Source organism: Anomalospiza imberbis, chromosome 4 (assembly GCF_031753505.1).
Source record: "Anomalospiza imberbis isolate Cuckoo-Finch-1a 21T00152 chromosome 4, ASM3175350v1, whole genome shotgun sequence".
Lineage (NCBI taxonomy): Eukaryota > Metazoa > Chordata > Aves > Passeriformes > Viduidae > Anomalospiza > Anomalospiza imberbis.
The window spans coordinates 3,394,135-3,418,686 of NC_089684.1; the positions used below are offsets into that span (position 1 = coordinate 3,394,135).

At 39.4% G+C, this 24,552-nt stretch overlaps 1 protein-coding gene across 2 annotated transcripts in view; it reads left to right on the forward strand.

The window, feature by feature from the left end:
• Window positions 1-1,172: 1,172 nt before the first annotated feature.
• The window catches only part of SLC7A2 (solute carrier family 7 member 2), a 51,861-nt gene continuing 28,481 nt past the window's right edge, over window positions 1,173-24,552 (forward strand). The window contains exon 1 of one of the 2 annotated variants that reach the window (XM_068186824.1): window positions 1,173-1,317. The gene's annotated coding sequence lies outside the window, so the exon portion shown is untranslated. The remainder of the gene's footprint in view (window positions 1,318-24,552) is intronic. The other variant, XM_068186822.1, reaches the window with a different exon arrangement.

Sequence of the window (24,552 nt, forward strand, 5' to 3'; positions counted from 1 at the left end):
AGAAGGAAGGGCGGGCAGGGGGTCGGCAGGGTGGGGTTTGCCCGCACGTGTGGGAAGGCCGGGCATGGGGGCTCCCTGAGGGGAGGAGCGCCCCGGCTTCGGCTGCCGACAGAGCCCCGCCGCTGCCAGCGCAGCTCCGCGCAGCCCGCCGCCGCCGCACGGAGCCGTGTCCGGGCCGCGTAAGTGGCTGCCCTCTGCCACTTCCCTTCCTCGGGACCGGGTGGGCGAGGGCTTGGAGAAACACCGCTCTCGGGGCCTCTCGGCCGCTTGGACGTGGTGCGGAGGGATCCTAAGTCCCAGGTCCAGCCAGGCTTGTGCGGCCGGAGGGGCGCTGGTCCCCGCCTCGCTCCCAGGAGCTATTCCTGGCGTCGGGCGGCTGGCACGGGGACAGAAGCACAGGGGCTCTCTGCTGCCTTTTAAAGTCCGCCGTCGGAAAACGGCGCTGGCGTTCCCCTGCCGGCCCTGGTGGCCGTCGTTCCGGCGCTGGGCTGCTGCAGCCGGGGAGCGCGGGGGTGGATGCGGCACGAGTGGGTGTCGGGCACCAGGAGAAAGGCTCCTGAGGGCTCCTGGGCGGCACGGGTGGGACCTTGTTTGCTGGTCCTGGGTGGCGTTTGCTGCTACTGCAAAGGTTTGGAGGCGTCGATGGGTGAAACGCCCCTCTTCGGGTTTCCGACAAGCTCGCTCAAGGCGCTGGCTTTACCTGGAGGTGTGGTCCGTGCAGGTGGTACTGACCCAGAGCGCACGGCCGCGGTGCATCCCCGGGTCTTCAGTGCGCTTTGGGAAGTTGGGGAAGTCTCACTTCAGTGGAGAGCCTGAAGGAGGTGCAGGTCCCTAAGTGTGGTAAAACAAGTTTAGGAAATGTGAGGTTGTTCCTTTTTGCCAACTTTGCATGTTTAAATCAAGAAATGTGTTTGAAGTATATATGACCCTACATATAATCCTACTGACAGCTCGAGAAAACGAGTCCAGTAAAATAAGTTTAAAATTTAAGGTACCAGAAGCTGCAGAACATAATCCTTCCACCTTAAAATATTAGGTATCAGTTGAGATTTGTGATGCCGTTTGGATGGTAGAGCATTATCAATCTGATGCAGAGTCTGGATGAACTCCATTAATTTGGCTGAATTACATTAGTTTTAGGGAAGGGGGGGGGGGGTCTCACACCACTTCAGTTCTGACAGCTCGTGTAGTTTCTGCTGATTTTTATGCTAGTGCTTAACACATCATTCCAGCAACTTACCTTGAAAGGAATAGAAGTTTCCTGAAGTTTGGCCTAAGGTGTGAAAGGACTTTCTTCAAGCCTACACTCTGCTTCAAGTATATTAATACCCAACATTATTTTACAATCTTTCAAACTTTTTTTCTTTAAATTCTTCCTGTTAAAATCAAAACAAATGTATTGTGAGGCATTTGGATGTTTCAGAGGTGGAGGAGGTAAGACAAGGGATCATGGCACATAGAACTTGTATATATTGAAACAAGCTGATGGTAGTTTGTTTATGCTAGAAAGACAAAACACATTCTATAAAAGTTGCTGTAGACACTGAGCAGACTCAGTACACAGTGGGTCTTGGAACACTGTGAAAAATGTTTTGAGTTCTGGTTTGTGTTACCTAATGGCATTAAAACATTGAGAGTAAAAATAGGCATCATGCCTATACAAAAGCTGAGTTTGTTTTCATTGACATGCATGATGTACTACATGCCAAAAAAAAAAAGACATGGTGCCTGCCTGCCCTGCTCCTGTAAGCAGATCTTCATGGCTGCAATTGATTTCATTTGACTCTGTCCCTGTCCACACAATTCTTCTGAACCCCAGTCCACTGGGTTCTGATATAAATAGGCACAGAAATAAAACAGCCTCACAAAGACCTAAGTGGCCATATTGGTATCTTACGAAAAGTGCAGTGATGTTTTGCATGAATTGCATGCATTTTTACTTTTGTGACACATGTTGTGATAAAGATTATTCATGCATGGAGTAATCTTCTGTCTAAGTGATGCCACTAAAATGCAACTTTCATTATTCAGATGTGGATGAAACCTGGCACTTTGTGAAGTTTTAATGCAATGAAATTTTGATCCTGAAGCTCAGTGTGTTGGCTACTGTGTGCATGCCTAAATGGTCTGACCAAGGTTCCTGACCTCAGTAAAAGTGTACTCGATAAGATGAACGACAAAGTAGCTGTTTAACCTCTGTACACACTTACAGATTAAATCAAAATGAGTTTCAATTTTCTTAATAATCATAGAATCACAGAATGTCCTGAGTTGGGAGGAACTCACAAGGTTCATTGAAGTCCAATGCCTGACCCTGCACAGGACAGCCCCAAAAATCTCACCATGTGCCTGAGAGCATTGTGTTAATAAATTAATGTACTTTGCATATTTTAGTTAGGGATCTATTAATGCCATATGGCCAAAGGCGTAGAAAGCTAGCAATGCCATTTCAATGCATATTTGTGACTTTGAAGCAGAGCTTCATGCATTCATATTAGCTTTTTCCATACTAAGACATTAAAAATCATTTTATATGTTGCTGAAATGATTAAAAAGTGTACAGTGTAGTAAAAGTACTTGGAGCCATGTTTCTGTGTCTGTAAATTTTCATGTGTCTGAAAGTGTCCATCTTCCTGATACCTTTGCTATTTAGCACATGGCCCTTGATCCTTCGGTATCATTATACAGTTCTGATCCTCAGGCTTCTCAATTCTTCATCCTTTCATTCATTCTCCAGTTGGGGAGAACTTCATCCCACTGGTTTAGTAGCTGAGAAATTTAGTATTGGTAAGTCAACAGACAGGGCTCTTGGAAGCAAGCAGTTGAGCTTTCAGAAAAGGACAAATGTGTCCTCCTTTCTGCTGGGAAAAGCATTTGTATAAGTGATCTGCCAGTGAGAGTTATAAAGGTTACTAGTAAAAATGGCTTCTGGGACTCCTAAGCTTAGTCATTGCTGAAAATCATCCAAGATCACAGTATTATCTTGCCTGATCTCAAAATTCTTATTTATCCAAGTGGACATACTCCAAGGAAAAGATCATTTAGAAAGGCACTGAATCTTGTCCTTGTCTTCACAAATTCCTGCATCAGATTGCATGTGTGTGGAATGAGAGATTTCTGAATGGATGTACGACTGATGGGAAATGTGACTGACCACAGGATGATTTCAGAACATCTTGTTCTACACACAACTGGAGAAGAAATTACCTCAAATAAAGCATTCTGGTTGCAAGATGATTGTTAAGGTCTCTTAATGACAATATATGATCTACAGCAGTTACATATCCCTCATTCTTACTTGACTATGAACTGAACCCCTGTAGAAATGAGGGTGGGAAGGTTGTGACAGTCTAAAAAAGTGATAGTTTAATGGCTGGTGTTGAGTCTGTGTTTATTGCGGGTGGAGAGGTGCTACTGGTCTACCATACATGGACAATTATCATGTCTATCTTTTCTTTACTGTGGCTGTAAAAAATCTGTCCTAGACGACATGGACTCCAAGTATATGTGTGATGGTTGTGAGTATATGTAAGCAGCCCCCCAATATCTGTTATGAAGAATTAAGCAACAAACTGGAGTAGAACATTTGATGGTTCAACTTAATAACAGAGATCCTCACAAATAAAATATATCACATGTTGTAAAGTTAATAGAATCTCTAAGACAGATGGAGCCTCTCAAAATTTTGCCCAGACAGCAATGAACTTTTGAGTGGTATGGAATAGTAACACCAGAGCTCTGATCACAACTATCCGCTCTAGTTTGGGTTATCACTTCTAGAAACATTATCTACAGCTAATTTACATAAAAATCCAGGCCATAGGATGATATCCACAGCACTTACTTTGGAAGAGTATAGTCTCTCATTAGTGTCTGAATGGTAGCATGTGTCTGACAAATAGGAGTAAACCAGCCACACAGGGGAAAAAATGGGGAAATCAATCATACATAAACCATGGCATTAGCCATGATTGTTCACTGGCTCTGGCTTTTCCCTTTCACTTTTGCAGTTACCTTTTCCTACCACACCCAGTGGTTTATGAAGGTGACCCAAAAGACCTCCATGCAGTTGCTGAGAAATGTGGGTTTTGGTGCTCTCTGTTCCCTGTGACAGCTCATCAGAAATGCAGTGGAGTGCACACAACATCTGCTGTTTCTGATAAGTAATCAGTACAGGCAGAGTCAGTGTTGGTGATTCAGTGTTATGCTGCAGTTCTCTCTCACTAATAGCAGGGTAATTTTGCCTCTTTGTGATGATAACATCAGTTTTCAGATTTTACTTGCATCGTTGTTCTACTAAATGACCTCATTTCTGAAAATTATATTGTCAGATGTACTACTAGAAGGGGATGATTGCATTAATCCAATTAACTGGTTACTAGAATTTTTGTGAATTTATCTGTTGTAGCAAGGTAACAAAACGTAGAAAGGTGTTAACTGGCAAAATGCAAATAAATAAACTTCTGCAGGGAACTAGCTTAACTAGGGAACATTTGCCAGTTGGGATTGGACTGAAGGAAAAGGCAAACTGTACAAAGTGAGTTTGCCAGATTTTTCTTCCATCATTTGTATTTAATATACAAATTTACTCCACCTGTGCTTTTTGCTTTCCAGACTTTTTTTTTTGAGAAATGTATGGAATAAATTTATTATTGCTTTAAAGAACATTATGCTTTAGATGACTTTTTTAGGGGAGGGAGTTGGTTACAGTGCAATATAATCTTAATTTCCTTAACTTTAGTAACAGTGAATTATGTGGATAAGCTGTTCTATAGCTCTCTGAATTCATGTGGCTGATCTCTGCTCCTTGCCCACTTTGAGGTTAGCTATTCTTTGCCTGGAGTTGTATTGCAAGCTGCTTGACAACATGGGAAAGCAATTGTGCTTATTTTATTTTGTTTGTGCAGCACCATGCACATTGTGGTTATGGAATAAATAATAATTGAAACTGAATTTGGAAGGGATTATTATTGCCCTTTTTTCAGTTTCCTTAGACTGAGAAACATCTCCATATTATTTAAGGAAATTGAATCATTTGGATATTGTGCAGATATCTGTTTACTCCTGTGAGGGCCTAAATTTATTCCTCTGAATACACTGTTTATTAGTTATTTGGCCTGATATTGATTTTATTTTGCCCTCAAATATTTTTGGACTATCATGCAGTTGAGAGAAAAAGATGGGATGTGACTTGCCAGGAAATACTTTCAGCACTGTGAATTAGATGAAAGTCTTGTGGATGTATAGAATTAGCATGCATGTGTGATTCTTTTCAACTGTACAGTGCTTCAGAGTGCTTTTTGGAGCCATTAGTTTAGATGAGTAGGCAGTATTTTTGATCTTTGCAATGACAGTCTGACTCTAAAGTAGTGGTAAGTCTTTGAGTACAATCAGTTTCAGAATTTAGTTGCTCTGTTCTTGCTGCAAGGATCTGAAGACACGGAGAACTTTTTAGGGTAGTACTGAAGAAGTGTCATGAAACATCAGGTTTGTTATGTGCAATACTATGTACATAGTAATTTACGTGTTCTGTGGTTGTTGTTTTACCTCAGCACTATGTTTCTAGAAAATCTTGATGCCTTTTCTCTATACACTGTTTGCCAACCTGTGCCTACCCTCTTCCTTTACAAAGACTCAAGGAGGGGCCCTGGGCACTTTTTGATAAAGAGGGGCTGTTCTACAGGCATAACAAGGTCTCATCCTGTGTGAAGAGGGAAGTCGCGAGCTGTAGGCATCCTTCAGGCCTGTTTGTAGAAGGCACTTTCTACATCTGTGAATTTGGCTTTTTTGAAAAAAAAAAAAAAATTTTTCAAGAAGGCATGAGTATGCACTAGGTAAATTGCTATGCTGACAAACTGGTAAGAGAAAAATTGCACTTATCTCAAACTAGATCAGTAAAAAGATTCAATATTAAAAATTCGAATATTTGAATTACCAAGAAGTACATGGTGCTTGGTTAGAAACACTATGAAATTTGCAATTATAGTGTTCACTGTCAGATGGAGAAGTCCAGAAGAATAGAAATCAGTGTTTATTAAAACACCATGTATGGGGAGACTTCCTATTGAATATAATAGACCTGCTCTGAGGTTTTCATTGTTTTAAGGTAGCCTGTTTACCTGTCCTTGCCATCTTTGACAAGTATCTTAAAATTTCTGTTATTTTTATTCAGTGCCCCAAACCCAAATTGGCCGAATAGTTACTATTAAAAAGATTAAAATATCTCCCAAGGAAGCCTCAAATGTGAGTTGCTGTTCCTCATATTCTCAGAGTGCTGTTTTTGCTGTTTCCCAGCTTCTTTTTTTCAGTGCAATAAAGACTCCTATACTTCATGTTTACATCAGTTTGTACAGAATACTTTCATGGTTTTCTACTCAGGGAAATATATGGTTGGTGCAACACAACATCTAGGAAAATAATGAGAGACCATTGTTTTTGAAAGACCTCTTGGAGTGTGTGGAGGTGGAGTAGTGGCAAACTTGTCTTATGCCAGTTACATGAAAAAAAAAGAATACTGTGAGGTTCTCTCTGGTAGTTTGTAGCTGAAGATGAGATGCTGCATAGAGAAGCAATGATGATTCACATGGTGTGTGCTCCTCAGAGCTTGAGCAGGTTTGTTCAAGACCTGTGGTAAATCCAGATCACCTGAGAGCTCTAGGTTTTCAGTCACATTCTACATAAATCCTTGTGCTGCATAGAACGTATGTTATGAATCATATCAGATCTCTGGAAAATTGCAGGAAAATTAAATGTATTGTAAGTAGAACATTCAGTGCTGGCTTGCTTACAGAACACTAGGAAGAAGATCTTACTTCGTGATCTTTGGTTTTACTCTTGCTGACCTGACAATAAAATAAATAGGTTAGAACAATCCCACAATGGACACCAACATTATTTAACTACATACTTTGGACACCAAAAGTATTTAAATACATACTTCTGCAGGAATGACTTGTTCATAAGTATGTTTTATATGGAAAGTGTTGTGACTTCACAATTGATGTGTTTTCTGTTTCTTTCTTTCTTAAGTATATTTTATTATCTAAAAACAATACAGAGTTAAAAATTGCCTGCCTAATTAGCAGCATTAACTATTTTATTTTGCTGAAGTGCATGACAGTCACACCAGAACTTGAGTTCATGGATGCTCTTGGCCAAGATCATCAGGCAGACTAATCAGTAATCTTCCACTGCCCTCCCCAAACACACATACTCCCAAAAATCATACATTCTGATTTTACAGCTTATTTTCATTGTAGGTTTGCCAATTGCAATATGGTATTAATACATTACTTTCCTACCAGTCTTACTTTTTGTTCATTTCTCCACATTTGCTTGGTTTTTCCTGCTCTCTTTTGAATACCCAGCCTCTGAAACTGTATAATCTTTTTCTGGGGATTAGGTCAACCAGCTATTGCTGAGACACCTTTAGATTTTTGAGGCAATTACTATAAGTTTTCAGGAGTTAAAAAGTAGATGTTCTGGTATCATTTGGAGAAATCCCATTTGTCCCATGAAAACGCGACTTTCATCATCATGGTGGAGCCTGGTGCTGAAAAATACAATGTGGTAGCAATTTATCATTTGCTATGAGGTGTTCTGGTAGAATGAATGTCTTAGAGCAATGAGGGATTCATTGTGTGGGTTTTGCATGGTAGAGAGTGAAGAAACTGAGAGGGAAATATCAGCCCTGTAATGTACTTTCTCTAAGTGAAAGAAATCTGTTCTAATTGTCTCAACATTTATTCCTTAGTGGAACAGTGCTTCTGAGTGTCTGGTCCAGAATGTTTTGCAGTCTCCTGTGCTATGTCCAGCTCTTAGAAATAATTTATTAGACTGTGTTAATTTATTTTTTTAATTTATGCATGTGTCTTATTTTGAAGTAATTAGTTTCAGCATCAGACTTAATAACCCTGTTTTGCATTTCTCATTGTCCCAGTTACAAACATTTATAAACCTTAGTTCAATTTTACAGTACTCTGCAAAGTCTTCTGTGGTGTTTAATTGCCTATATACTCCACTTCATTAGTTGTCTAAGCAAATAATTTTAGAATTGTATTAAATAAGAGGGGTTTTTTTCCTATTTGCCAGCTTTTCTGTCCTATATGGTAACAGATGGGTTGCACTTAGTTCAATGAAGCAGATACAAAATGAGCAGAATTTGCAGTTAAATACTGTTTATGTTGCATTTTTATTCACACACAATAAATTAAGTCAGCTTCCTGATTATGTAAAGTGAATGTTTACGCTCTTTCGTTGAAATTAATTAAAGTGAATCCACTATGCTCTGTGAAACAAGTAGTTTTCTGGGCCTGGATGGGCTCCTAAGTACAATTTGTACATTTCTTACTGAAGCAGTGTCAGCATAAGGAACACTTATGTTGTGCTCCAGGTTGCTATCTCTTGTTCCTGCTCCCGTAACCCTCTCTCTGTGCTTGCACAGCTGCTCGTGGTTCTGTGCAATGAACTGGATTAGGAAACATTAATCTTTTTTTCCTTGGGATGCTTTTGATTGAGGATCAGTTCCCTATTCCGGCTGGAATGGCCACACACATGGCTGTGCAGCCACAGCTAAGGAACAGACACAGAGGAGAGAACAAAGTGAGTAGTGTGAGCTGCGTTAATTGTACCACCATTGGAAGAAACTATTTAACATGCTCCACATAGCTGTGAAACATAACGTAATTTCTCTTACGCCCTCTGATTTTTGCCTTGACTTCCTTTTAGACCATCTTTGTCACTGAAGAAAGCATTAGTTGAAAAACTTTGACCATGATAGTGGTGTCCCTCAAACTTTAGAAGTAAGTTTTGGCATTTAGAATCATTCTTTTCCTGCAACAAAGAAAGACTTGTAGAGTTCAGTTCCATAGTTATTTTTTCCTTGGGACTGGAACTAAAGAAACTAGTAACTTTTCAAACAAGAAGATGTCACTTACCAAGTACGTTTTTAGTGCTACTCTTCTAGACTGGCTTGGTGAATGACATGTATGTGAAATGGCTCTGAATGAAGAATTTTGGATAGTTCTTACTTTTAATCTCTCACATCTAACTGTAGCTCCTGTATTGCATATTTGACATGTTTCTGATCTCTGTTTGTCTAAAAATTTAGAGAATATTTCCATAGGAACCAGTGAAATTGCCAAAGTGGCAAATATCTTTCTTCTTCCCTCCCTATCCCAAACACTATTTCAACTGTCATTTGCATTTATTAGTAGACTATTATAAGCTACCATAATTTCTTAAAAAAAAAATTTCTTCAAAATTATTTTCTTGTGCTTTTTCATGAAAACAGGCATATTTGTCCAAACAGTTATGTAATGACTGGTACAAATTACTCCTGTAGAGGATGGCGAGTTTGATAAGTGTCTTCCTTTAATCTTCATAAAAAACCAGTGAAATACAGTATCTTAGCTTGGCTGAAACCTAGCTAATAGAAGAGTGGGTTTCAGTGTTCCATATGCTTTCTAAGGATTTGATAATACATTGCTGATAGCACACAGACAGTGAGTTGGCTTAATTGCAGCTGTTTGCAAATAGCAGAAAGGCAGCAAAATAGAATGGTGTGAATGTTGCTCATAGTGTTCCCTGGAGGGGTGGCTGGAAAGAAACCTGGAACTGTAAAAGAAGAAGCTCTGCTGGTGCTTTGATTCCTTCTATGTTCAGGGAAACAGGACTCTGGAAATGCGCAGCAGGGCATCTGACATACGTGACTTTGAATTTCATCAGCTTGCTGGAGGAGACTACAAACTCTGGAAAACGTCATCTGAGTTGAAAGGCAAAGTCAGAGGAGTTGGAAACATACTTCCAAGTGTGATGTGTAGAATCTTCTTTGATAGTAAACACCCCCTTGAAAACACATCCAAAGGCTGAAGGAAGACCTGAAATGGTGGTCTAGAGCAATTTTATTCACAATGCTACTTCTGGCATGTTCTTCTGGACAGCTAGCATGGCTACTGGCTTGAGTGTGGAATACTTTTGCATTTCTCTTAGCAAACTTAGAAAGCAGAGTTTCAGGAACCACAACAAATAAGTCTCCCCAAAACTAACTTGGGAAATAAATCTGTGAATTGGATAGGCTATAAAAGTTGTTTTCCATGATAAGAAATTTAGTCAGACAGGGAACTTGCATAAGGCTGAATATTTTTCCATGGATTTCTACTCTGGAGGCCTAGGAAGGGAAAGTATGGATTGCCCCATCAGAAATACTGCAGTCCTTGACGTTAGTATTTTTCATGACTGATACAGTTCTGCTGTAATGTATTTGGTTTGGTTCAGTATTGCTGATAAATTGAGTAAATCACTGGGCAGAAGAGAAAGATAAGGTTCTGAGAACAGACTGAGAGGTAGGAGACATTACAAGAAATATATTTTTTTTTTCCTGAAGAGGTGAGACTTTGTATTGTAATGGCCTTCAAAAAATGGAGAAGTGGGATATGCTTCAGACCAAGAAGAGAGAAACAACACAGTTAAAATCCCACTCCCAAGTTTGCAAAATGTGAAACAGTACTGTTCAAACTGATGTTTCAGAATGTGGTCCCACAGCAGGCTGCACCATGAAGAGTGGTTGTTTGTATGTGTCTTCAGGTTTGTACAGTGTACCAGCTTGCTTTTTTGTGGTGGGAAGAAGTACTGCCTGTATGCCTGCCACAGCCCTTTTGTTATACTGAGGCATATACTGTGTACTAAAAAGGCATATGCTCAGCCCTGTGAACCAGGTGGACAGTTACCAGTAAGAAATTTATAACTGAGAGGAAGGGGAAGAAATCTGCTTTGTATGGATTTAGATATATGAGCGGTGTACTTCCTACTTGAATTCCAAGTTCATGTATTAAGACCATCTCAGCATGTGGTGGGGATGAGCTTTCATAATGGTCTTTTCCAGAAACTGTGGAAACAGAAGACTGAAATAAGAGAGTAAATAAACCCCTCTAATGCAAATGCAGCCCCTGTAGGTTGCTGTCCTTATCTTTCTTAGCTGCTTTTTCCTACAGTTCGGACTGAAATAAGAGTATGCACACTGAAAATAAGGCACGCTGAAAAAGAACTTAGGCTGTGCTTTCTTATAAATAAAGCAGAACTAATAATGTCTGTATTATTTCTGTAGTATCCTTAATATGTTTTTTGTATTTCAGATCAAGTAATTTGTAGTCAGAGATTCAGTTGGCCTTCCCATGAGTGAATGCCACATCAGGGTGCAGGGTGTGGTTTCAGTATTCAATTAATTTCACAGAACTTGGAATGGAATAAGACTTAAAGTAACTTTTGTAACCATTACATTCTAAACATCTCTGTTCCCTTAAGATGTACCAGTAATGCTGTGTACCAAACAACTTAATTGTCCAAGTTTACTTAAAATGGATTTGTCTTTTGCATGTGTCCCTACCAGTGATGGAGACAGATTTTACACATTGTTATGAGTCATTCATCATCAACACTGCTGCAGTGTTACATTCTAGACTTTAGTCTTGCCATTCAGACCGTTGTGGCCTTTCTTGAGAATAATCTTGTCCTTACTTGGAGTTAAAGTTGTACCAAAAAGAGTTGTAATATTTAAGTCTTGCCTACAGTAATTAATCCTTCTCCATATGTACCCTGCAGTAGTGCTGGTACAAGAACATGCAAATTGTAGTAAATTGTATCAGGAAACCAATCTGGTTCAAAATTAACTTAGTACTTGCCAAGTGTGTCTCCATTCCCCAGTTTAATTCACTTTTTTGCACCACAGAAATGTTTATGTTGGCCCAAGGGAAGAATGCCAGAGCGAGCATCCAGTTAGGGTACACCACTTATTTTGGTGGAAATGCTGGCTTGAGGTTTTAGTTCCAGCTGTGCTATAGCTGCAGATGAAGCAATGGCAGCACAGAGCTTAACTGTCTGATAAGCTGATAAGCTTAACTGTCTGATAATACCTTTGTATTCATGTGGGTTGCAGACCAGCCTGCAACTGTTGCACCCGAGCGTTCAGTGCTATCTGTGTGCAGTGGCAGTGTCTACTTCAGCAACTGGTGCAGCTCTGTAGGAATGAAGCTGCAGAGGAAACCTTCTGATGCCATGGATTCACTGTCCACGCCACTTATGTTTTGCTATGTGTGGGACAGTTGGGAGGATTTCAGGTTAGTTTTTGTCTGGTCCCACAGGCTGAATTTCCATTACCGTTTGGAGTGTACTTTGTTGCTGCTCTGTACATATCCAAATTCCCTTTCATACAAAAGGATGCCTCAGGATTGTTCCATGGAGTGAACCAGGCCATTTCCCTGTCTGGATGACAGGGAAAATATCTTTGAAAATATGCATCTGAGCAAAAAATGCCAGTGTAAACATAACAAGGGTAACTTGGCTCTGCCTGTAGATGCTGCAGTCAGACAGTTGCCCTGTGGTATCAGTGGAGTTTCTGTTGTTGAACAGGACTCTCCCATTCTTTCTGATTCCAGTTTAAAACTTGCTTTGGTGACAGTTCAGCCGCTGGTTCCACTTTGACCTCCAAGCTCTGAGACTGATGCATTCATGCACTATTTGTTGGTAGTAATGGTCAGAAAAAGAGATATTTTCCAGCACATGTTATCACTCATCTCTATTTACCTTGGCAGTATTCTATGCAAATTGAGCTACATATGACAACATGAAATTGAAATCAAATAAAAGGTTTTTGATTGGACTGTTCTTGGTGTGCACATGTGTTCTTATAAATGTAGTACCCAAAGAAGGGAATTTCTTATTCCAGACTGACTGTGGATCTTCCACTGATGGAAACATGGAATCACAGAATACCAGTTTGGAAGGGACATCAAGGATTATCTGGTCCAATCTTTCTCGCCAATAGCACAGGCTAGACAAGATGCACCCCATGCAGCTGAATCTTAAAAAGTACCCAATGCTTGGTGAACCACCATTTCCCTGGGGAATTTATTCCAATGGCTGAATATTCCTGTGAAAATTTTTCCTCCTGTGTCTAACTGAAATCTCCTCAGGAACAAATTGTACCCCTTACCCTTGTCTTTGCCATGTGACTCCATGTAGAAAGGGAGTATCCACCTCCATGAAGCTTTGCCAAAAAGAGGGCAGTGTAAAGACAGTGCTTGAGAGTGTTGCATTTGCTGTGAAAAGGAAAATGTTAAATTTGAATAATCTAAAAAGCACCAACGAAAGAAACGTGGATGGGTATTTGGCAGATGTTTCCAATCTTATTCTTGTTTGGTCTTGTTGGACCAGCAGTAGCTACACTGGAGTTTCTTGGTCTTTTGATAGTCAAGAATATTCATCATGCATCTGCAGGAGGACAGATGAACCTGCCAACGGATGCACATTTCACTGCTTAACTACTTTTCTCATGTTATCAATTTTTTTTTAGATTAAGCTCTAAGGCCTTGATTCTGAGCTGAGTATTACTGCAGTATGAATAAATGCAGAGATTTTTTTATCTTAGCATAATTGAAAAGTTTTTTTATTTCATTAACTGGGGCTCAAAGTATATATATAGAGAGAATTGTGCCATGTAGCTACAATCTGTAGTAAATTCCAGTGCTTTTATGACAAAGCCCTAATTTTGAAGGGATTTCAGTCTTTTTGGTTATGCATAAATTTGAATTTTTGGATCGAGCATTAGGAATTAAGTATTTTCTTTTACTTTTTAAAATAAATAAATCCTGAGTCTTTCTTTTCTTCCTGTCCTGGAGTTTAAATATGTTGGCAGCAGTGTTTGAAAAAGTTCTAGTTAAACCAGTTTTGGAAAATAGTTTGGCAGGCCACAGTGGTGTAAAGCCAAAGTATGTCAGAGGAAAGTTTTAAAACCTAATTGTAAGCTAAAATTGTCGCTATAGTGGGAGAGAGTGATGTGCAACTCAAAAAAAAGTATTTTGCTCTTCACTCACCTCCTTTTTTATTCTTTCTCCAATTAGTCAAGTTGTGTTAGACTGCTAGAAACAGTACTCAAACTTCTCATGGATCCTACGTTTCTTCTGCCTGATCCTCAATCAGTGTAGACAGGAAATAACATAGTTAAGTACTTCTTTGAAAAGTAGCTTATTTTTCATATCATATCATATCATATCATATCATATCATATCATATCATATATCTTACCATATCACATCATATCACATCATCATTAGGTAAAATTTCACATGCCTTAAAAATTAAGTTGTGTGGAGTCTATAGCACTGCAGATAACTGACCTTTTTCTTTGCTACATCATTTCTTGCAAAACAGTTGAAGCAAAGGCCATTTCCATTTCCCTTGATACTTTCCAGGGTTGTACAAACACAGCTACTTTCAAATGTTTTAGTTTATCTGCTGTTGACTTTAGAAGTACAATTTGTAATATGACAGGATGAGTGCATGAGTGCAGGATATTACTTGTAAAGTTTGCATAAAATGGATTGAGCATCTTTTTTTTTTTTTCCCACAGTGAAAATGTCTAGACTCTTCAGAACCTTTGTAAAGCTGTTATCCAGACAAATTAGTTCCATGAATTTGAGTCACATCAACTTCAAGAATTATATAAATAAATGGGGTCACCAGGTCATTTTACTGTTAGTAATAATACAAAACTCTGCTTAAAATTGGTAAAGCTGACAGAAAATTGCTTATTAGATACAGCCCAGCCTTCTTTCTTCTTCTTCTTCTTCTTCTTCCTCAGTTTTTTTTTTTTTTTTTTTTTTAAGAAGATTTTCTGTTAATCTAAGTGTTAAAAATATTTCCCCTAAGAGTGGGCATTCCATTGCATATAATTTTGGCTGTCTCTAGGCATTGCTAAATTGTATTAAGCATAGATGTCATAAGGAATTATTTGTGGCTAATATCTGATGGCCAGCCTAAGAGTAGAAGTCCATGTAATACCCAGTTATATTCTTAGGCAGATGTTAAATTCATTTTGGGGAAGTAGAGATGTCATAATCTTTATGGTCAGTATCTTCTTTTTGATCTTTTATACTGTTCCAGAATTCATACCAATGCCAAAAATTAACTCCTCCTTATCCATGACTTCTCACCTGGTTTTGATTGCACTTTTCAAATAGGTTTTGATCCAGCATGTGCGTGTTACTTGTGCATTCTTTGTGTGCCATAGACTCAAATTTACCAGTTTGATAAAATTTGAACAAAGAAATCCTCTGAACACAACTTTCATTCACTTAGAATCCATCTCCTTGCTTTTACAGAAGCTCTTATGAATGTGCTTTATGTCCAAGCAGTTCAAACTGTGAACATTATTTTGTTTGGTCTTTTGTCTTTTGTGGAAGGAAGGGGAGAAGAAAAGAAGAAATGTGAATTAAGCTAAGTTTAGGAAGAGCCAGACTCATAGTTTTAACAAATTCCCCAGCTGAATGATATTTTCATGCTCTGCTTATGTGTTGTCTTTGAAGAGAACCTGTTAGCAGAACATAACTTTAATGATATGAAATAGCTTTCTGAGAGGGTTTTTTTTTTCAGAGTTTGCATTATAGAATTAGGAACAAGTAGAATGAAAGGAAACATGGAATTACTTTAATTCTGAAGAAGTCATGGCATGTCATCACATCATTTTTTCCAGTGTATATTTTATGGTGATAGGCATGAAATGGTAAAGTATCTGCTTTCTCAGGTTCATTTGCTGCTCTTTTGGATGATTTATGCCTAGGTCATGACAAAATTTCTAATGTCACACACTCGTATAACTATCATCAGAGAGCAAAGTTAGAAATAAAATTTTAAAAAGAGTCTTTTTTTCTGAAAGAGTAGCTGTCTTTGATCTGGTTGATCTCTGGGCTCAGTAGCTCTACTGCCTTTTTCTTGTTTTCTTGTGTTTTAGCCTAATAGCTGTCACCAGTTTCATATGAATCATTGCAGTCCAGTGCAGACTCCACCAATATCTTTCAAGAGTAAACCTATTTTTTCTGCTCTGGACAATTCATCCATTTGCTGTTGGCCTGCCCTGAACACCCTTTCAGAAGTTTGCCTGGCCATCACACAGCTGCCTGCTGTTTGTGGTGGGTTTTGTAATTCCCATCAGAAAAAATAAAACAGTCTTTAAGGCCTCTTTTGAAGATAATTGATCAGTTCTAATGATTTGTAGTTTGTTTTGATTTTTTTTTCCATTTCTCTTTGCAACTGTTGGGAATTGCAAAGTAATTGAAATGTGTCCATATGTACCCTTGTGAAGTCTTAGCTTTCCTGCTCAGGATATCACCTAGCTAATAGTTCACATGTAAAATGAGTTGTCTTGAAAATTTCAGAAGAAATACCCATTTATTGTAAATGGCTAGAAGAACAGCATTTTTCTTTTTCAAACTTGTATTCTCAATTTTCAAAAATTTCTCTCAACATTACATTGGCAAGAGACTGTAGAGTATCATATCCAGTTCATCTTAGGGATAACCAGGGTGAGGTCGGATGACTGCTAGTGCTACTGGAGAGTTACACATGCGGAGGTAGAACATCTATCATCATGTAGAGGTAAAGTAATTACAGATGTTTTGTACACAACAGGCAGGCTACTATGGCAGTTTCCTTAAGTATCTGCAGTGCTGAAGCAGAGCACCAGGTTTCATTGCTATTTATGTTTTTTTAAAAGTTTTGTGCATGCAGAGTTTGGAAATAGGAAATTAGACTTCAGGGAATAAATCCCTGCCTAAATCAGAAGAAGATGACAATTAATTCCAGGTAAGTCACCTGGATTTTCTTCAAGGCTGATTTTTTACCTTTTGTTCTAGCCAGAAATTCTGCTGTGTATATAATAATAGATTTCTAAGACTATATTTGGCTAGCACAAAAAAACATGTCCAATTTGTGCAACACTGAAACTTTGCTAGGAAGTACATAGCTGCTCTTAATCCAGAAAATCACAAGGAGCTTTTTGTCTTTCATATCCTTTTATCTAGACCCAGACTTCCTGCCTCAGATTTCCAAACTTTCATCCTATTTTGTTACTTCAATTAGAGCTTGTTGCTTGTCTTTTAAGTATACCAGATTGATAGCATTTAACAAGGGCATTTTTGTCAAAATCACAGAATCACAGAATAATGAGGTTGGAAGAGACCTCTAAGATCATCAAGTTCAACCTATGCCCTAACAACTCAACTAGACTGTAGCGCCAAGTGCCATGTCCAGTCTTTTTTTAAACACATCCAGAGATGGTGATTCTACCACCTCCCTGGGAAGACAATTCCAGTACTTTATTATTCTTTCAGTGAATTTTTTTTCCTAATATCCTATCTGTACCTTCCCTGACATAGCTTGGGACTGTGTCCTCTTGTTCTGTCGGTTGCTTCCCGGTGGAAGAGACCGACCCCCACCTGTCTACAACCTCCCTTCAGGAACTTGTAGAGAGCAGTAAGGTCACCTCTAAGCCTTCTCTTCTCCAGGCTAAACAACCCCAGTTCCTTCAAACCTTCCTCATAGGGCTTGTGCTCCAAGCCCCTCACCAGCCTTTTTTCCCTCCTCTGGCCGCGCTCAAGCATCTTAGCGTCCTTCCTGAACTGAGGGGCCCAGAACTGGACACAGCACTCAAGATGGGGCCTCACCAGTGCCGAGTACAGGGGAAGAATGACCTCCCTGCTCCTGCTGGTCACACAATTCCTAATGTAGGCCAGAATGCCATTGGCCTTTTTGGCCACCCAGGCACATTGCTGGCTCATATTCAACCGGCTGTTGACCAGCACCCCCAGGTCCCTTTCCGCCTGGACACTGTCCAGCCACACTTTCCCCAGCTTGTAACACTGGAGGGGATTTTTGTGGCCAAAACGTAGAACTCGGCACTTAGACTTATTAAACTTCATGCTGTTGGACTCTGCCCATCCATCCAACTGATCTAAGTCTCTCTGCAGAGCCCTCCTTCCTTCCAATAGATCAACACAAGCTCCCAGCTTAGTGTCACCTGCAAATTTACTAATGAATTTACTACTCGATGCCCTCATCCATGTTGTCTATAAAAATATTAAATAGAACTGGTCCCAGTACAGACGCCTGAGGGACACCACTGGTGACTGTCCCCAGCTGGATGCAGCACCGTTCACCACCGCTCTCTGGGCCTGGCCATCCAGCCAGTTCCTAACCCAGTGAAGGTGCTCCTGTCCAAGCCATGGGCTGCCAGCTTCTCCAGGAGTATGCTGTGGCAGACAGTGTCAAAGGCCTTGCTGAAGTCTAAATGGACAACATCCACAGCCTTTCCTGCATCCACCAGACGGGTCACCTGGTCATAGAAGGAGACGAGGTTGGTCAGACATGACCTACCCTTCGTAAACCCCTGCTGGCTGGGTCTGATACCCTGGCCATCCTGTAAGTGCTGTGTGATAGCGCTCAGTATGAACTGTTCCATTATCTTACCTGGTACTGAGGTCAGGCTAACTGGCCTGTAATTACCAGGATCCTCCTTCCTACCTTTTTTATAAACGGGTGTCACATTGGCCAGTTTCCAATCATCTGGAACCTCACCAGTGAGCCATGACTCTTGATAAATGATGGAGAGTGGCTTTGCAAGCTAATCTGCCAGCTCCCTCATCACCCTAGGGTGGATCCCATCTGGTCCCATTGATTTATAAATATCCTGGTGCCCCAGCAGTTCTCTGACTGCCTCTTCTTGGATAACAAGAGGACCACTCTGCTCCCAGGCGCCACCTGAGGACAGTTGTCTTGAGGACAAGCTGTCTTACCACTAAAGACTGAGGCGAAGAAGGCATTAAGCATTTCCGCCTTTTCCTCATCTTTAGTTACTAGGTGTCCAGCCTCATCCAGTAAGGAACAGAGGTCGGTTATACCCTTCCTTTTACTATTAATATATTTGTAAAAACTTTTTTTATTATTTTTAACAGAAGTTGCCAAGGTAAGTTCAAACTGAGCTTTGGCCTCCCTAATTATTTTTCTACATGCCCTAGCAGCTCCCTTAAATACTTCCTGAGAAATCAGTCCCTCCTTAAAAAGATGATGCATCTTTTTTTTATTACTGAGTTCTTTCAAAACCTCATTGCTCATCCAGACTGGCCGTTTGCCTCGTCGACTCATCTTTCGGCACACAGGGACAGTCTGTTCTTGTGCCCTCAAGATTTCTGCTTTGAAGCACATCCATCTCTCCTGGACTCCTTTGTTTTCAAGGGCTGTTTCCGAAGGAACTCTCTGAATTAATCTTTTAAATAGGCCAAAGTCTGCCCTTCAGAAGTCCATTGTAGAGATCTTATTGATATTCCTCCTTATTTCACCAATTATCAAGAATTCTATAATTTCATGATCACTGTGCCCCAAACAGCCTCCAACTTCCACATCACCCACCAGTCCGTCTCTATTTGTGAACAACAGGTCCAACATAATCCCTCCCCGGTGGGCTCGCCCACCAGTTGTGACAAAAAGTTATCCTCCACACACTCTAAAAACTTTCTAGACTGCTGTTTTTCCGCTGTATTAAGTTCCCAGCAGATGTCTGGTAGGTTGAAGTCACCTACAAGAACAAGGGCTGATGATCCTGAAACATTGTTCAGTTGCTTATAGAATAAGTTGTCCACCTCTTCATCCTGGTTGGGTGGACGATAGCAGACTCCCAGTAGGATGTCAGCCTTGTTGGCCTTCCCCTTAATTCTTACCCATAGGGACTCAACTTCATTGTCATTAGTTGCAATACCTATGACATCCAAAACCTCCCTAATATAAAGGGCCACCCTCCACCTCTTCTCCCTTTTCTGTCTCTTCTGAAGAGAAATGGTTTATCGCAGACCAAATAACCTGAAAGAATCACTAATGGGTGATGCAAGGACTAGTTGCTGCATTTTTCTTATTTTTTCCACCTCTTTAACAAAAAAAATGATAGATAATGTTTTAGGTAGTTAAGTAACAGATGTTGAACTCTAGATTATTTGTTTGAGAAGGCTGCATAACGTTTGTGAAAGTGGAGGTGTTTTGGTCTTTTGAATTATTATTTTTAGATTTCAGTGGAAAAATGCTGAAGAACAGCAGCGATTTTCCTTCTCTTATCATCAAAGTATTTCTAAATTGTTTTTCTTCTAAACATCAGAATTATGTTAGGGGGTCTTTGGAGCCAAAACAAACAATTCTTACTATAAAACTAGAAGCAATTTAAATCATTTTCATGAATAATTTCATAGTGAAGCAATTACTGTATCTTAGTATTTTCCTGTCTGATGAATCATGATTGAAGTAGGCAGAAAATAATGAAGATTTGAACCTAGTATGTATGTGAAATTTAGAAAAAGGTCAAAAATACAGGGACATAAAGGAAAGTTGCTGGAAGTTATGGAAGTCTAATGACAGGGAACATTTGGTTCTTCTTAAGCCTGTTCAGCTGCTGGAAATTGAGATGCATGAGATATGCATGTGCATTGCTGGCTAAGTCTCTAGGGACAGAAATAAAGAACAATAGTTTGACAAATGCATGCCAAAGTGGCATTTTCTGATGGCCAATAAAGCTATGCATAGGTGAGAAAGGGTCTTAGCCAAGGTATTCTTGCTGATGGCTGATGTGTTGATTATCATTGAAACTAGCTAAGAGGGTTTTTTTTAGGCATGAAGGATTTGACATTGATTATATTAATTTTGGGTAACAAAATTAATTTCTGAGTATCTGTTGCTGGTGTAGAACAATTAAAACTTCATGTTTTTATAGTGTTTCCATGAGGAATACGTGCTTACTCTTCATACCAAATTTTTTTGCACTATGGAAACATGTATCATTTACAGGTGGTACTAACCAATGGTCAGGTTCAATAAAAATCAGTAGGTTGGTGAAATATTCCATCTAGTACTTGTCAGGGAAGTGGTGGCATTTTGAAATCAGAAGTAATTTCTATGACATTTTCCATTCAGTATTTTACCCCAAAGGGGTTGTATTCAAATTACTCTGTGAAACAAGATACCTGATGTCAGAAGCTTTTTGCTGAAATGAGATGTCTGAACTTTCCTGCCTGTAACTTCCTAGACCATTGCAGTTCAGCTAGCAACTTGTTCTCTGGGTTTGGCCCTTGAGATAGTGATTCTGTCCTGGCCTCCTTTTTCTCTTGGGGCAGGTAAGGATTGGGTTGTGGCCTCTGCTCACACCGGTAGCCAGAACTCAATTTGCTGTTGTTGCTTTCAGAGCTCATGAGAAGAAAGTAAGCATGCAGAACACTTTTACTCCAAAATTGTGATGCAGCTGTAATAAAAGTATCTTTTTGCATAGTAGGAACTGGGAAATATTGTAGTTTGCACTGATGAATACACACAAAGCCATGTACACAAAACATATGTGGAAGGCTATCTCCTTGGTGACACCTGCTCTATTTATTGCAGTGTCTGGACTTTTGAGGGCCTGACTTACGCATTTGGAGCGGTTATTTGAAGCAAATATATTTGGCTGTATTAGGATCTAGCATTCTATGGGATTTTCCCCACAACTTATTTACAGGGTGGCTGAGAATGAGGCTAATTTTTGTATTGATTAGAAAAAGTGATTGATTTAGGAATAAATAAGGGGAGAAATACCTTGTTTCACTTAAATAACTGAAAGATAAGAAGAAATATATGAAGACATATAATATATGGTAAATTGGTAACTAAATGGGCTTGAAGTTCTGTATTGCTTATGTTCAGTACATCTTAGTTAGAAGAGGATGTTTGAGAAAATGATCTGTGTGATTTCCCCTGACCTTTTCAGTCTGATGTTGGTCATGCCATTCAGGATCATTGGATGTGGCAAGGGAAGAAAGTTACTGAGGGGAGGAGGTGGTATAGAATGTTTATTGAAATGCTTTGTGTTTGCTGAAGATAGAATAAAAACTTACACATTTATGGGACCTTCTGTTGCCACAACAAAATAAAACTGGAAAACTATTTCACCCGATCTTCATGTGGGAGAAGTAACGGCTATCCCAACAACTTCCTATTTGTTATGTGACACAAATTACCCTGAAAACACATTTGCTAGTATTTAACTGGCACATCAGTTAGTATTGTAAGTACATTACTGCAGGCAGCATTCATTTGGTTTGTTCCTCTGGGCTATTTGGTAACTTCATAGGTAAAGTAAATGCAGTTTAATGCTCAAATGACTTTTGATTTTATAAGTAGAACTGCCTCCTGGAAAAGCTGTGGAACTGCTAAACCGTTTGCTTTTTCAATACCTCCAGATGATTTCTATTGAAGATAAAGTTGCAAGTAAAGAACTGTTGTGCTGGCTGGCTGGGAGTACAGAAACACACATGAACACCTGAGTTGAATTTTCTCTCAATTGTTTGTGTTATTCTGTATGTTACTTATTATTTGCAGAACACTCATTGCTTTATGAACCAGCGCTTGTGCTTCTTCAATGCTCTGCTGAAATGATTGTCCTTTTATTGCTGAATGTGGATTTATTTCAAGAAGTCTGGTTTCTTCAGGCAGACTTGCCAATGTTTTGGTCTTTATATGTTACATCAAATCTGCATGGATCTGAAAGCACGCCTTCATCACGATTATGCAAGTGCCATGCATAGCTGTGATTTGATTAAAATAAAATAGATACTTCTTTCTGAATGGAAGTTCACAGAGGGTTTTTGATGTACCCTCAGAAGATGTTGATCAGGGCCTTGCAGACTGCAGTGCTCTGTCATGTTACATCATGGAGCTCTGCAGCCTGTTCAGGCTCTCTGGAAAGCCTGGTTGGAGTCACTTGATGTACCTATTGCTAACTGCTCTGGAAATCTGGGAGCAAGATCTCAGTGGGCAACTATTGAGGTCAGTACTGGTTTTTGCTGTGGTTTGAAGTCTTAGTCATGTTCTACTTGTGAGATGTTATACGCAGTCAAGCTGTTTATTGACTTGCTTAAAAATACTGAGAAATTTGAAAGTCTTTCCATAAAATCACCCAGTTGAAGGTTATAATATTCTTCAAGCTGTGTTCCTGATGCATTAAATGTAGTGGTGCTATTTAAAGCCAAGAATGAAAAGGTAATGCTTTGGCATTAGTTATCTCAGTTATAAATCATGTTAGATGTTTGGATTTATAAGATCTTGATATGTACAGTATATATTGAGAATGTCTGTCTAGAGCATCCACATTTAATGTCAAAGGGTAGTGCTCTGTAACAGGGTTGCTCTAGTGACTTTGCAGGGACTTACAGTTTTGGAGATTTCATATTTCAAAAAGTGGTGTTTGATTTTGCAGGGACTTATAGTTCTGGATATTTCATATTTGAAATAAGTGGTGTTTGATTTTGCAGGGTGCAGAAAGTACCTGCGAGGAATCTGGGGGTGGTTTTAACAGCACTGACTTCAGACCACAGAATGCTGTTTAATGCTTCTGGGATTAAGCATTGCAGATGCAGCTTATTTATGTTGTGTAAACTAACCCTTTCTGTTTATGTTGTTTTGTATTGTTGTGATGTATAAACCTAAAATAAATCACGGCAGTGCACTTAGCAGACATGTAATATCTGGTGTGTGCAATATGTGGCACTGGTGCTGGGCACATCCCAGTTCCATTTGCACACAGAATGGAAGCAAACTCTGATTTAATATTTAAAGCCCAGTACAGATCCAGTGAAGAATCCTAATTTAAATACTTAGCCATTATTTCATTGTAATATTTGCTTTCAAAGGAGATTTTTCAAAATTTTAATGCAAGAATCTCTAAAACTAATTCTTACTGCCTTTGACTTAAGATAAAAGAAATATGGAATATAAATAATGTGCATCTAATTCTTGGATTTCTATAAGCAAAAGAAAGCAAACTTAAGTTTCAAAAAACCCTTGTAATTGGCAGATAATTAAAGCATGCTTCATTTTAGATGTTCCATTATGAGAAAGTTGTGACACCTTGATTAGACCTAGTTTTTTGTTGGGTTTTTGTAAACTGCTTGAGATGGCATCTTTTCCATGTGCCTTAAAATCTCATATAGAAACAAATAAGATGTGTACTAGGAATTCCCTTCCTTCCCTTGCTACATTATATTTTTAAGTGAGGCTATTTCTGGGACCATCTGTGATTTCTTTTAGTCTTAAATTATATATATTCAGCTTTTCTTTCTTCTCCACTCACTCTTGTTCCTTTCTTGGCCCCCACAGATAATAGGGGATTAGGCCACTTTTTTATATATATGAAATTGAGTTACTTTAAACGATTTTCAGTGGCTCAGCACAGAATATTAATTACATTGCTTTTTAAAACAAAAAGACCCACTGGAGCCCATTAGTGTATGGTGCACTGGTCAGATGGGCTGAGAGGGAGGGGACTGGACAACCCCAGCAGCGTAGGAACCCCTGGAGCTGGTGCTACCTAAACCATCAAACCAGCCATCTGAGGTTGGGAAGGGAGGAGAGAGAAATTGGGTGAATCATTAGTTCTTTGCTTAATTTCCACTCTTGCTCCATGAAATTAGGCTATTTTTTTGGCTTTTCAACTCCCCTTTGGAAGCACCCAGGAGCACACAGGCAAAGCCATTTAAAAAATACAGATTGTATAGACTTCTAGAAGCCACCTCAAGATTTTATGCAAGTGAAAGATTCTCAGTATTTCTACTTTAAAACCAGTGTCTAAATCCCTTCTAGAGAATCACCAGGTTTTGTGCAAATCAGTAAAATTTTCATCAGGGAAATGTTTGGGACTTAAATTTGATCCTGCAG